The 15,050-nt window shown below is 39.7% G+C and overlaps 1 long non-coding RNA gene across 1 annotated transcript in view; it reads left to right on the top strand.

The window, feature by feature from the left end:
* Positions 1-10,313, top strand: part of LOC142064491 (uncharacterized) — a 116,085-nt gene extending 105,772 nt beyond the window's left edge. Inside the window, exons 10-11 of the long non-coding RNA XR_012663132.1 lie at positions 2,051-2,153; positions 5,524-10,313. This is a non-coding gene — a long non-coding RNA (uncharacterized LOC142064491). The remainder of the gene's footprint in view (positions 1-2,050; positions 2,154-5,523) is intronic.
* Positions 10,314-15,050: the final 4,737 nt, after the last annotated feature.

Below are 15,050 nucleotides of genomic sequence, written 5' to 3'. Positions count from 1 at the left end.
AAGTTGGTTCCCAGTGGATGTCATGGAAATGTCTCAAGTTACTTTACATGTGAATTCTGCTGGGTTATAACATGGTCAAATGTGAACTTTATAGTGGATTTGTGAACTTCACACACACACACACACCCACCTTAGCTTTTACCTAGCAAAACTCTGCTCTCCACCTCAAAACGTTGCAGTTGGCAGATGAAGAAGCGGGAGCCCCAAGAGGAACTCTGCTCGTGTATAGTCATATATGTGTGCTTGAATGATATTCTAGGTCAGGCCCGGAGGATCCAAGGATTTCCAAATATGTTGCAGCAATGACCACGGTCAAGATTTTTTACAAATGATTCATGACTTGGCTATTCTGGTCACCCAGCCTGAGACATTTTGAAAAGCCTGGGTTTTTTCTTGTTTGGTTGTTTGTTTTTAATGGTTGATGCATGAAATGTTCTGGAAAGTGGATTCTTTCAGGAGAGTTCATGCTGTGGATTTGGAAAGAGGGGACAGCTCTAAAGCTTGCACCTCAATTCTGTCTGGTGGTTTGGGGACAGATTTACCGAGTTGATTTAGTTTTCCAATATATTTTGGCTGCTGGGCACAGATCTACCACCTTTGACATTTTGCAGAGCCAGTCCCTGTTGACATTGGTAAAGTTAATGAAAATGTTTCACATGTTGAAATGTTGATATTTCCAGGAACATTTCAACTAATCAAATGAAAACAGTGATAAACATTTTCTCCTGTTTTCTAAATAACTCTAGACCTAAGTTAATGAAAACATAAACTTATTCATAATTTATTTTCAAATATATCTTTCACCAAAAAAATGTAACTGTTGGGGCAAAAAGAAAAGGCAAAAAGAGGAAACCACACTTCGGATCTTCATTGCTTCAGGAAACATTTGGTAATATATTGCATCCCTGCTTAAGTTGGCTGAAAAGTTATTACCACAGTTTCACGGTTTTATGTTTTATAACTTTGAAATTAAACAAAACAAAGGCTTCCTCTCTTGATGAGCTGCACCTTTTGACAGCAATTTGGTTTCCAGCCAAAAAGAAAATGCAAAGGCAGAATTTTTCAGGGTGCACATTCTTTCACTGATATTACTGTTGAAACTAAAAGAAGAATGCCTTTGAAAATCCCAACTGCTGGCTTCACTAAAAACGTGTAATTTCACTATCCACCTGCCATTGATGGTTAATTTAATGTAATTTATGCATAGAACAAAATCTCTTTCTAGCGTTATGAGGTGGAGAGGCTATCAGCCAGGGTGATAGAGTAATGGTAGTTTTGTAGAGAGACCTTTAACCTGAATAGCTGAAGTCATCTCCACACTTTAGTAACCACTATTCATATTAACAAGGACAAAAGTACTATGGACATATAATTTCTTAGTTCCCTTACAAGCTGTCCCCTATGTGCCCTCTTCCGTTCCTCAGACCCTGTGATGTTTGGGGAATTCTGGCTGATGCTTTGAGGTTGTTTTTTCTGAAAATGGTGGCACTGGGTAACGCATATGTGTCTACCTTACTGGTAAAGTTGCCACTGTGGTAAGAGTGAACAGACTGGTCTTCGTGCCTGAACCCTGAATAAAAAATTTATACATTTGGAAAGTTGATGGTTGCTAGAAGATGCTTCATCAGTCTGCTCTGCAGGTGCCTTTGAGTACAACAATTATTGAAATAGGACAGAAAGAAGTATAATGGGTTTAGAATTTTTTGGGTGGGTGCAATGAAAGGACAGAAGTTGAATCTGAGTGGAAGTGGGGAAAACCTATGCAGTATTTTGCAACAGGAGAACTGGTTTCACTGCAGGTCTGTTCACTGATAAAGGAAGCAAGCTAATATGAAAATAATAATTAAAAAGAAAATAAATTGTGGGCTGTAGCAGAAGGATTAGGAGCAGCTCTAGGCCAAAGCATTTTCCAGACTGGTGTTGAAACTCAGGCAGGAGAATACACTTTTAGTCTGGCTTTGGATCTTCTACACAGAATATTCCTAAACCCAAGGTATGGTCTGCAGATATTACACCCACTGCATTTGAAGATCTAAATTGTATATTACAGATCATCTACATAGCTGGAGCTCTTGGGGACCAAGAAAACTCTGGTATTTTGGAAGACAGCACTGCTTGTGAGAACTTACACAAATTGGATTGCAGAATTCCAGGTAGAAAGCTGAGTCCACCAATGTATTAGCACGGTTTTCTGTTTCAACACTAATCCTAGCAGGGATATTTTCCCATATTTAGGCCATTTATGTTCTTTTGCAAACTTGCTGATGTCAGCAGAGTTGGGCAGGCATGTACCAGGACCAAATTTTCTTGAAAAGGTTTTAAGGAACCAGCACACCCTAATCCTTGGCTGTTCTAGGAGGCATCCAAATGGCTGCTGAGGAGGCTCAAAGTTGTAAGCAAAGAAAATCTACAAGGCAGTGTGTGTGCATGTACTTAGATTACGTCCATTGTGAGCCTCATAATATTTAGAGGCTGCTTGATGGTACTTACAGCAGTGAGTCCTCAGCAGCTTTATGAATCAGAACCATGTGTCTTCTGAAGAAAGATTCCTAAAAGACATCTTGTTAGATTTCAGGATGAGAAAAATCTCTATGATGATGCAGTCTGATTATACGTATTACCGGGGCCACAGAATTTCATCGAGGAGCTCCTGCATTAAGGGTAACTCTGTTTGATTGAGCTAGCTAAAGAATATGAAGAGAAATCAGGGCAGACAATTTGTTATTTTCTCCCTTCGTAGAGTTTAAAAATAGGTTTTGCAAAAAGCAATTGTGCCTCGTTCAATTATTGCATTACCTCTAACACAGAGACTGCTGTAGTCAAGCCTTTTAATGAACAAATTTTGTAGAATTTAGGGTCTCTGAAGTGTAAAGCCACAACAGAGTGTGGCTCTTAATGTGCCATATAAGCATTATGCTGCTTGCTTTCTCTATCAAAGCTGGCATGTATCAGAATGCAATAAAAGAAAAACTATTTCATTCAAAATTAAATGGCGACATCCAATTAAAGAACAGACTCAAGTCTGAAACTGTAAAATCCATTGAAAGTTTCTTTCTGTTTTAGACTAAATGTACGAATTGCTAATGGAAGAGTTACTCCAAACGACTGGCTACTAGTTACCTATTATGTGTTCTAGCAGGATTTGTGGTTGGATTTTTTTTTTTCATTCCTCCTCCTCAGAAGATTTGGAGAAAAGAACAGAAAACTGTTGAAAAGATTTGCTTAGGCTTTTATCTTTTGAATCAGTGTCATACTAACAAAAAGATGTTTTGAAGTCTTTAACCATTAATTGACTAACTGGTTTTCTTTAGACATAAAACTTGTCAAGGCCTTGATTGTTGTGAATCCATGGTGATAGATTCTGGCTGACTGCCTACGTACAAGGTCTCTGAACACTAGGATAACACTTTCTGAAACAATTTGGGCTTATCCTCCATAATGTCATTTAAACAAACTTAATTGACTAAAACTTTCATTTCTGTGCATTCTGTATGAGGTACTATTTGAGAGAAGAGGCCTTTTAGGAACAGACCCTAAATGACAAAATCTGACCTCTACCTAGCCTTAGATTTCTCAGTTCTTGTTTATTTACACAAAATAAGCCAATATTAACTGCATTAAAAATTCACTATAAGCAGAAAGCCTGTTATATGCTCTCATTTTCCTTTAGTGAATAACCTTTAGAATGGGTCCAAACTGAGACTCTCCGAATAGCATAAAATTCACACACTTCTGCAGTAAGACTTATCATGACCTTCAGATAATTGCCCATGCATGTTAGTCAGTAAGCTTGTTGTATGTGAAAGGAATGAAAGATTTCAGACTGAAAGTTAAGACTTGTTGTTGTTGTTGCAGAAGAGACTGAAGAGATGCTCCTGGAATTATTTTCTTAAATGCAGAGTTCTGGGCATGCTCTGAATTATACACCTACCTCTACAGAATAGCAATTTGCATTTTCCACTTCTCTTTCACTGATAAAATGGTTTGGTTTTGAGTGGAAGTAGTATGTCAGATCTAAATAATACACATGACTGATAAAACTGTACTCTAACACTACTTCCAGGGAACATGAGAACTCTGGGATGAATGTTTTATCCCTAGGAAGTCTTCAAACATCAAAAGGTAAAAGTTCTTAACACCTAATGAGTTTTGAACGGCCCACACTACATAAGCTGGTGATAGTACTCTACTCTGTAGTTGTCAGGGCCCTCAGGGCTCTAACAGGCCTTAATGGCCCTCACCAGCTTCATCCAGGGTCTCCCCAAAACCCTGCCCACAGACCCTGGAGCTCCCTCAGTCCCTGCCTGAGCTAGACCATAGGAGTGCCAGTCTCTGGCCTGGCCAAGGGCCCTACTGATCCTGAGCCCAACCCATGGGCTGATGACCTTGGCCTCACCTTGTCACCATGGACCTGCTCAGAGGTCATGACCAGTTACACTCACTGGGTCTGATCCTGACTTGCAGATAGACTGACAGCTTGACCTTGAACCTGCCTCATCACCACAAACTTGTCTAATGATCTGAACTCCTGTTTGAACATCAGCTGCTATCTATGGTCCTGCCCTGCTTCCTCCCTGGGACAGCCAGGACCCTGCCCTGGTGACCGTGTCATTGCCCTTGGCTCCACATTCCCTGCTGGAGCAGCTGCCTTTGCTGCTTCCTGACAGCAGTACAAAAGGTTTTCTCTTACCAAAACAGTATCACAGATAGGACCCGTAGATGAATCCTTACCCTGCTGTAGTCAAGGGGTGACTTCCAGTGATGTTGTTGATCTTTTTGTTTGGGAATGTCACTAAGCAGCCCATCCAGTGAAGGAAGCTCCTGTTAGCAGTGTACTTGTTTCATGGGCAGAGGATTTCTGTCTCGCAATTCTTTTCCTAGAACAACCAGAGTTTTAACATAAACATCCCATTTTCTTTCAGTCTTTCTTTAAAAAATTATTCCAAAAGAGAAGTTTAGCCTAAGCATCTTTGTAATGAGTTAAAAATCACTGAGTTTGGACTTGGCCTTAACAGGCATATTTCACTACAGACAAAGTCTAACTGGAACCTGGAATAATGTTGAATAATCATTTTTGTCTCTTGGATGCATAGAAGTATTGCAACTCTACTGCAAACTTAAGTGCCAAGCAACCACTCTATTGCTCAAAGAGTGCCAATCAACATACCAGTTATTTCTCCTAAGAGAATGCAGCTATTATTAGGGGTTATTGTTAGTATGGAAATCTTTCAGATTTAAGGAATTTTTTTATATTTTGTTCTGAATTGACTTAGGTTTTCCTGACCAAACCAGAAAAAAACCAAATCTCAATCTTATTTGAAGACAGTTTTTAACAGGGAAAATGTTGTTCCAGTTTTCAATTCATGGAACACATATTCAGAACTATGTTTTTTCTTTACAAGTTTTATATACACCATTCAACATGAAGGCACAGTGTCCTTAGGCTAACTTTTTAATTTATCTGGACAGGATGAGACTTTCTGAGTAACAGTCTCTTGCCATTGTCTTGCCATTGTTTTACAGAATCAAGTCTACTGAGAGCATGCAGCAGAGAGCTTAACTACGCAGCTGCAGAACAGTGAAGGAGAGTGTCTTTGAAGGAAAAATGGTGCTGCCGATGGTGCTGCTAGGATGCTAAAGTGCCCAGTGATTTTTGTGTTATTTTGATGTGCTGCATCTGTACGGCTGAAAATTAGATGCAGAGTGAAAACTACTACTGAGGAAAGGCTCAAGACCCAGTACCAACCAGAAGACAGCATCTGCCACCACTGAAAAAAAGGATGTGTAGTAACTCTGGGGCTGTGTGCCCCAACTCCACTATAAGTGGTAACCTGTATGAAGGAATAATGAGGGAATGGAGTGTGCTGTTGTAGCATATTGTTTATTTACTGTTGCTTTCTTCTAACATTATAAAATAGTTTGAACATTATGAAAGTTTTCTGATATAACTTCATGACCCTTCCTTTTTCCCCAAGCACTTACACCTTAACATATTTTACAATTTATTAACAAATAAAAAAGTATTGAAATACCAAATACTGTAATGAAAACCATTACAAAAATCCCTTCTGCCAGTAGTAAATAACAAAATTGAAAAGGTATGTGTTAAAGGAGCATTAATGTCAGGCAATGCAGTCTTATTGGTAGCAATAGCAGAGAGCTGAGTGGTTGCACAGGAATTAGTGAGAACCAGGGATAGCTGTTCACTGCACAAGTTCAAGGACTTGTTCCTCATGCGTCAGTCACTGCACAGCTGTGAGTGTGAAATGTATGTTAAAGCAGGGTTCAGTAATCTCAGTTAGTGGGACAGTAGTCTAATCCTCCAACTGCTGTCAGTTCTGCTCCTTCGTCCCTGGCTCAGCATCAGAGAACGAAGGGGCCACAGTTTCATCCCTGCTTTCTCACTTCCCTCTCCCTCTTTTACACTTTTCAGTTCCTTGCTGAACGAGAGGCGCTGGTTCAATCTGCATTTCAAGTCTTTATGCATTTCTTGCCATAGGTCATCCAAGAAAAATCTCCCTGTTGGTTCCCCATCTGCTCTCCAGTAACGTGGGTGTTTGACTCAGACCTATCTAAGGTAGAAAGTCCTACCAAAGCAAGAAAAGAACAAGTGTTTTTTATCATTGGAAAGACAGAAAAAAAAAGCCTTTCCTTCTATACTAAGCAGCTTGCAAGTCTAAAAGTTGATAATTTTACACAATTAATATGTCTTTATTTCACCTCTGATCATTCACCTGTTCAAAAGCTTTTTCAGGCCAGTTTACTAACTCACAGACAGAACAGTAATTATTGTAGATTTAAATCACCTAAAACCAAAAAACTGTCAGGCCTGACCATTGCACAAGGGGATCAGGCTAAAAGGCTGACACATTGCTACTTTTTCAGATTAGTGAAGCCTTGGATGCAGGATTCCCTCCATCATTCCTAAAATGATGCTAATCCCTAGACCTAAGGTTTTGCAATTCTATAGCTGGACAGCACCTATACTAAAAGGATTTTCTATTGCTGCTGTCTGCTTAGCAGATTAGTTATAGGAGGGGACTCTATAGAACAGGCCATGCTTGACCTGCACAGAATCTCCAGCTGTCTTGTGTTTTTTCTGTTTAGAAAATTCTCAAGCATTAACAATTAGCAGTGGAGAAACATTAAAATTATGTCTATATTTTAGTAACCATGTCTCCATTTTTCCCTTCTGAAAAGGGAAGGACCGGTGGCCCAAGACAGTTGTGACTAAGGAATTTCTTAATTTAATCTTTAATTTAATCCGCTGTGACACAACATAGACTTTGCCATAAAGCTAGCCCTAGTAAAACTATATTTAGCAGTATAGCAGTAAGACAAAGTTATACAGTGCAAGTGCATGAAGTATGTACTCATATCTCCTATAATTCCAGCTTTGATTTTTTTCCTTTTTTTTAGTTATCTATTCAAGTATAGCTAGAAATAATTAGCTGATTTTAAAACCATTTACCTCACTTTGAAGCCATCTGGGCCCACTTTAACTTGGTGGGCTAGAGGTTATAATAGAAGAAGAGTGGTGCCAAGGAAGTAGCATGCCTTCTCCCCTCAGTGAAGTTAAGGCATTTCATAGTGTGATACACTATAAAAAATGACTCTGTGAGTCACAATCTGGAAAATGCTCCAATGTATAGTGCAGTTGGTCTGGAACAATAGTAAAGATGACAACTTCTCACCAACTAAAGCTCTTTGTGGCTTCGTCTCTACCTCTTGCCTGAACAGACCCTTGGTACTGGGTCCCAGACCTTCCCATTTACTCAATATTCTGAGTCCTATGACTTCCTCTTTTTCCCGTTTTGCCCTCTGCAACCTATTATTCCCTATGCTGCCTCAGACCATTCCTTTTATGTCCTAAAACTCACACTATGCTGTTAAAGACTTTGCTTGTGAGACTGCAATCTCCATGCTGATTGAGGGGTGGGGAAGGAGAAGGTAGGGCTCTCTTAGTCCTTTCAACAGAGGAAGGAAACAGATAATTTTTAGAACTGCTTTGGTCTCTTTATTGTGCAGGATTTGATGCTGAAAATCTTAGTTCTCTCAAGACAAAGGCTAATCATTTATTCTATCACCTCTTTTGCTTTTTCTTGCACAAGCTTTCATACAGAGCACAATTGCAGATGTCCCTCCCGAAATGACACTTTCTGCTCTATTCACACCAGAAGGCAATCCGAACTCGCATGTGATTCTCCATCCTCCTAGCAACTCATAGAGACATCTGACCAGAGACTGCTGAGGTACAGACAGCTGGAAGATGCAGTATCTTATACAGAGGAGGAATGTGGGCATAAGTAAACAGAAGAGCCAGAAATATACAGAATTGCAGAAAAATCCTCACCCTAGGGAACTGTGGAACTGACACTGGAAGACTGTCAAGTCAGTGTGTCCCCAGAATGAGAGGACATGGGTTCAAGCCACACACAAATCCAGATTTCAGAGGCTTGAGCTCAGGTAAGACCCTGGATTCCACGAAATTTATAAGGAAAGTACAGGAAATCTACAGTGATTTCATGTATTTAAAATCTGTTCTCAATCAAACTAAGACAAATTAGCTTCAACAGAAAAAAAAAACCCTTGAAAGGATTCCCAGAATTTTGAATGAAGATATTTTTTAAAATTCAAGTTTAAGATATTACTGTACTTGAAAATTATTTCAGGCTGAGGCAGGGTGTGAGTTTAATGGTAACAGCCATACAAAAATATTCTACGTATAGAAGCTTATCACGTAACATGATTACCTTATTCTACTTTGTATTCTAGAACAAGCATGTCTGCACGAGAAGTTATTCAGTAAGAACGCTGCTTTTATTCTTGAATAATTCCATGTGCAGTCAAGCCTTTAGTCAAATCAGCACAACTCTGTATGTAGATAAATCGTCAGTCTATCCCTGCTTGCATTTACAGGAAATCTGTATCTCTGTTACTAAATGCAGCTGACAGATCCAAAAACATCACATTTGTCTGCAGAATAAGCATAGATCTTACAAGCCCCCACCCTTATTAACCTACTATTTCCTGTGTCCTTTGGAGGTTTTATGAACTGCATATCCTTCATATTCTGTGTTCAATGTCATTAGCAAACTGGTAAGTATTATGGAGAGAAGAAAAACTTTTTTCCTCCTTTCTTTGCTGAATAGCCAAAAGGGAGAGTTTTTGAGTGTGACAATGCTCCACTATCCTTATATAAAAGTCCAGAAGAAAGCAAAGTTGCTTTCCTTTGGGGAGGGGGAATATCTTTATTCTAGTTCACTAAAAAAACACTGTTAGACCCTTTAACCATAAAGGCTTTCCTTTCTTCACATGGTCTAAGTATTTGTGTTTGTCACCTGTGTTTGCCTAGTTCTGTCAAGAGTGCTGTCTTAAAGCCTTAATTAAACATTGATGTCCAAACCCCAGAACTTCCACAATTACATTTCTGTTATTTATCTCTGTTACTGATTTTAGCTGTGGTTACTTTTTAGAAAAGTAAAATAGCAAGCTATACATTTCAAGGAAAACACAAGATTAATTAATGTATACAACTGGGACCTGCTGCTCATGATTTAAAATATCAGTAAGAATTCATAATATGGTTATTTATTTAATTTATATTTAATAATTTATTAATTACATTTAACTATTATTAGTTAAAATTGTTAATGTTCTCCTTTGTGTAGTTTTTGTACCTTCATTTTAATAGTCTGTTCTAATACAGGGTTCAACAATTCAAGTACACACTGGGTGGCCTTGTTAGCATCTTTCTCTAAATACACAAGTATATCTTTTAATTCAGTTGTACCTAAAAGTTGCCACCACCAAATGGCTACTTTCTAGTCCATAAGAAATTATGTGGGGCTGGCTGTTCAGGTATATTTAACATGAACTTGCCTCAGCGGTATTCTCAGCAGAGACCAGCTCCTCAAGAGCCCATGAAGATCGATCTGCTTTTTTTCCTACTGCAATTACACCTCCAGCCCCGGTGCTTCCCCCCACAGACTGGAAGGAAGAGGTCAGTACTGTTATCACATTTACAGTTTACATGCTGTGGGCAGGAGTCCGCATCCCTGTTTAATGTCACAGCAGACCATAGATATCAGGCATTACACAAACATTCAGCGATAACGTTTTTCAGAAGCGTGCGAGCCCCAGACCAATTGGTTTTCTTGCCAGGGGAGGTCATTCTAGCTTTCCAAAATAGGATCAGTGAACAAGATAATTCTTCCATTTCAGTTATGTTTTTGTTCTTTAAATGTGTATCATCAGCCTTACCAATTACTGGCTATTCTGACCTATGTATGGCACAGTAAAATAAAGACGTATTTAAGAGTGAGGCAGCCCATGCTTTTGTCACTCCGCTTGTACAAGTTCAGTGTTAATTTCAGAGCGCATTAGCAGTATTCAAGGTAAAAACTTCCTGGGAAAAGAGTAATTACGAAGGCCTGGCTGTCTCTCATTTGTGTATGTGGAATACTTGGCACGGGTGCAATCCAAAGCACCCTTCCTTCATCCTAATAAACACAGGGTTCGTCAGCTGGCTGGAGCCAAGGGACCAGCCAGCGCGTGGGGTGTTCAGGCCTGGAGTTTTCCTCAGGGCCGTCTTGTCGGCAGCACCTTATTCACCACATAAAATGCCCATTGCCACACACATGGGCTGTAACAGCAAAGCTGAAGGGACGCCGCAGCCCCACAGGTGGTCTGAGGCAGCCTGCCCGGGGCTGGAAGCTGCTCCCTCCACCCCCCAGGGCTTCCAGAAGGTTCCCCAGCGCCTCCCCTCAGGAGCAGCATACCACTGCCTCACCCCTCAGTGCTGAGGGCCCAGAGTCAGCCACAGCTGTGGGAGAGTGGGAGGATTTGCATGTCCCCCCACCTGGTCACTCGTGAGAGGAAACCCAACCCGAGGTGTGACTCTCCTGGGCACAGCCACTGCAGGCCTCTCCCAGACTTTACAACCCCCTCACAGAAACCTGCCAGGCCACAGGTGTCCATCCCAGCGTGGGGCACTGAGTGACACTAATCGGGCAAATGGAGGGAAACTGTGTAGATCAGCTGCCTCACCTGGGGAAAATCAACCCTTGTCACGCCAGGCTCCTCTTCAAAAGGGAAAGGATGGCTACCAGGAAGTTTCTGTGCAGGCAGCCTGGCATTTGGCTGTCTGGGAAGACAGAGCTGTTTTCTGTCAGCAAGCGGATGGATAGCAAGGAGCAGGTACTGAGCTGCGGCCGGGCTGGCGCGGCCCTCTGCTCTCCCCAAGACCTGGGCTGCGAGGGCTGCTGAGAACTGCAAGCAGGTCAGTGGCCAAGCAGAAATTAATTACTTTTTTTTTCACTGAGGAATTTTTGTTGTCACATTGACTTCTTTCAGGCCTCTTTAAAGTATACATCAAAAAAAATCCTTTCACAAATCATCATCTACTTAAGTCTTCTTTGGCTCAAATGTTATTCCTTTTGCTATTGAAAGTAAACTTTAGTTCGCTGTAAGAATATATATATTAAAGTATATAAATGTAGCTCTTATGAAGAGTTATTTCCTTTAAAACAGAGGATTTTACAGTTGACATTAAAGTAGCCTTTAGGTTGCTCGCTACTTACATATGATGCTGTATGATATTTCATTTAAGGAGAAATTACTTTTGGTGGGATTTTTTTTCTTCAAGAATATAAAAGTTGATTTGTTCTACTTAATTTTTTTATGGATTTTTCTAATAACTAATTTTCCACAGGAAAAAATAATAGTTTGTCAAGGTGGCTTTCTTCTTCAGAAGGAAGTTCTGCAGCATTTTTTATGCATCATGTAGTTGGCTCTATTTTGTTGTTTTGTGACTTACTTCTGTTGTTAAAAAAAACAAACTGGGGTTTCCTAAGTGTTAGAAGTAAAAATACAGTGTTTAGACTGTTGTTTACTTAACTATTAGTATCATGCAGTTCCTTTCACCATAAAAATGTTATTTAATTGTGGTAGGTTTAATCCTATCTACCAACTCCTCCATTGCAAGGCTTTAGAAGAGGAAGGCACCTGCTTGGCTACTGAGCCCTCCCCTCTGCCTCAGCTGTTGTGTCAGGTTTAAGTGTGTTGTACTCCATCTTAACAACAGATGTGTGGTTTATTCCCACTATTCTCAGAGGATGGGCGTTACAGAACGCAGTTGCTTTGCAGCATTGCTGGTGAGCCATTTGCCATTGGCACTGACTTGGGAAAGAGTCAAAAACTGAGCTACCACCATACACTTGAATTGCTACCACCTCCCCCCACCCCAAGAAATAAAAAAACCCACAAAACTAAAAAAAAAAACCAACAACAAACAAAACCCTGCACCAGCTCTCAGAAAGTTTCTTCACCAGTGCTCTGTTGTTTAAGAACCATCTTCTAATTCCGAGCTTAGTTTATTCATGGCCAACTAAAGTCCATTTGGTCTTGTGCTGAAACTCTCTTTTAATTTAAATAGTCCTTTTTTCTCCTCTCAGCTTTTTACCTAACACAGACAGCAATCCCATCCTCTCTCAGCTTTTGTTATAGTAGACTAAACAAATCAAGCTTGTTTAATCTTGTTTCATAAAACAGGCTTTCCATTGCCCTGTTCTTCCTAATAGTCCTTCTCTTCTACCTGCTCTAGTCCCCGTTAATCTGTCGAATGCAAGTGACTAGGCTGTGTGCAGTATTTTAGGTGAGCTCTTCCCAGTGCTTTACACAATGATATTACTTCTCCTTGCCTCTATTGGAAGTTACACCAGCTGCCTTACCCTGCTGATGCACAGTCATTGTATTTTAGCAGAGTTTTCTTATTAATGTTGAGAAATGACACCAAGGACGCTTTTTTAGCTCAGAATGCTAGGATTTGTTTGGATTTTTTTAAATCAGGAAAATATTTTAGTGTGTTATGATCTCCTTTGAATAATACCAGACTATATCTTCTAAATAATTTTTAAATTTTCTGTACCTTGTCATTCCAAAGTTTTGGCTATTGCTGGAATCAGAATGATAAACATATCAATCTCAGACATCATGTTTCCCTTCTTAAAATAGTCTTTAGCTATTTTGCGTGAATTTTTTTTTGTTAAGTTTGGTAGAAGGTCCTTGCTACTGTTGTGGACTCACATTCTAGAGTTGTGAGTTGGAGTGGAGGTTAACAAGGCTCCTAGAGTTTAGGGCTATACCAGATGTGATTTTGTTTCCACTTCACCTGATTTTCATTCTCTAACATCATTCCCATTAGCTATTTCCCTGTCACCCCATGCTCAGCATTGCCCTTCTTATTGAAGTGAATGCAACATATCAATTTGAGGTCAGGACCATGCCTGCATTATCCTTAATCTCTACTATGTTCCTTTCTTTCATTTTATTTATGCAACTGAAAAAAATCTTTGTCCGTTTTAATATCCTTTGCAAAGGCTAACGCAGCTCCTCTTGTGGCAATTCTTACTTCACCCCTATGCTTCTAAGATAAGGACTGATTAACAAACAAAAGGGTTTTCCCCATGTTACTTTCATTTCTTTTTTCACAGCTAACATGTTTCTTGAGGTGATAGTGCATCCAGTTAGGCCCAGAGTACCACCTTCTGGGTTTCTTTTTTGCCTTTTCCTGTGTTTGCAATATAGATTCTTGACCATTTTAACATTCTTGATGTGAAGTATTTCTAATACTTTGCTCCCTGCTCAATCTATTAGCTCCTCAGCCCAGCTGATGTGGCCACATGAGAGTTTGCCCTCTGAAACTGAAACCTTTAGAAACCTCTTTGATTTATTCTCCTGCTTAACTTAAATCAGTGTTGTCTGACTTAAGCCAGTTGTAGAAGTCAGCTCTGGGTCATTTTGAATGTTCTCTTTACTTATCAGTAATAGAATATAAAGCATCTTATCACCTCTTACTGCTCTGATGAGGAAGATTTGATTAAGTGCATTGTACATTGTATCCAAAAATAACTGGATGTTACTGCTACAGATAACGCTTGTAGTCCATTCTGTCCCTGGTTTTGTGGTTATAAACAACTGCCTGTAGCCACCACTCCAGCAAAAAAAGTACCTGTGTCACTGCACACGAATGATCCGGACTTAGGGAACGCCAGCATCTAAGATAATGTTTCCCATACTTTCCTGTAGTGTAGCGAACCCTGCTAATAGTACCACCAGAGTTAAGCTGTTTTTTTAAGAGACTTGAGCACCTGTAGTTCAGCTTCTCTGAAAATCAATTTCTTGGACTATAAAATAGATTAGTCTCTAGCCAATCTTTAACTTGCTTTTGAGTAGGTATGCACATGTAGCCCACTATTCACTGTGCTGTGCCTCCCACTCTGTGTCTGCATCTGGCCAAAGCGGATATGAGCATGCTACAGCTGCTTGCTAGGGTATTTAACTCGAGGTGTAAAGGTTTGGGATTTAGCCCTGGAGGTCCCAGGTAATGAGCAAGATGATGATTATTACACTTCCAGAATTGTATGTACTTGCGTTCCTAAGGACAGCTTGTGATGGGGGTGTGGAGAGCATAGCTTCCTTTTATCTGTTCTAAAGCTTACAATGCTTTTTTCCAGAATTAAACTATTACAAAATACATCAAAAGAGACTTCACAGAAATATGCCTGCCCTCGTTTTAATGTCCGCAACAAAAAGACTGGGATAATGTTCCACAAATGAGTTTAACATTTAATAGATGATGAAATAACATGGTTATGCAATAATTGTTTTCAAGATGGAGATGCAAAACTCACTACCTCATTCTGCTAGTGCTCAAGTTAGTGTGTAAACTAGTCTGTGTATCTGTGCATACAAAAACTGAGCAAAGTTACTGAGCAATAGAACTAAATTATTGCATTTGCTTCATCCAAGGTGATTAGCTATCAGAACAGATGTAAATATTTTCAGAGGCACTCCACATAAAAATTTGTTCTTTTACGTGTAGAAACTTCCATTTTCCTTTACTGTCTTACTAATTTAAAGGGGGGTAAATTTTTTCTTGTTAACTTCAAAATTATTATTCTATGATTTTCTTGGAAAAGACCTGGACAAATATCTTCTGTGTAAATAATATACAAGGTAAAAATGCACACATCCTACCAGTCACTGCA

This window comes from Phalacrocorax aristotelis, chromosome 14, assembly GCF_949628215.1.
Source record: "Phalacrocorax aristotelis chromosome 14, bGulAri2.1, whole genome shotgun sequence".
NCBI classification, from domain to species: Eukaryota; Metazoa; Chordata; class Aves; order Suliformes; family Phalacrocoracidae; genus Phalacrocorax; species Phalacrocorax aristotelis.
The sequence above is the reverse complement of the archived record's forward strand: the minus strand, read 5'-3'. Positions and strand labels throughout refer to the sequence as shown.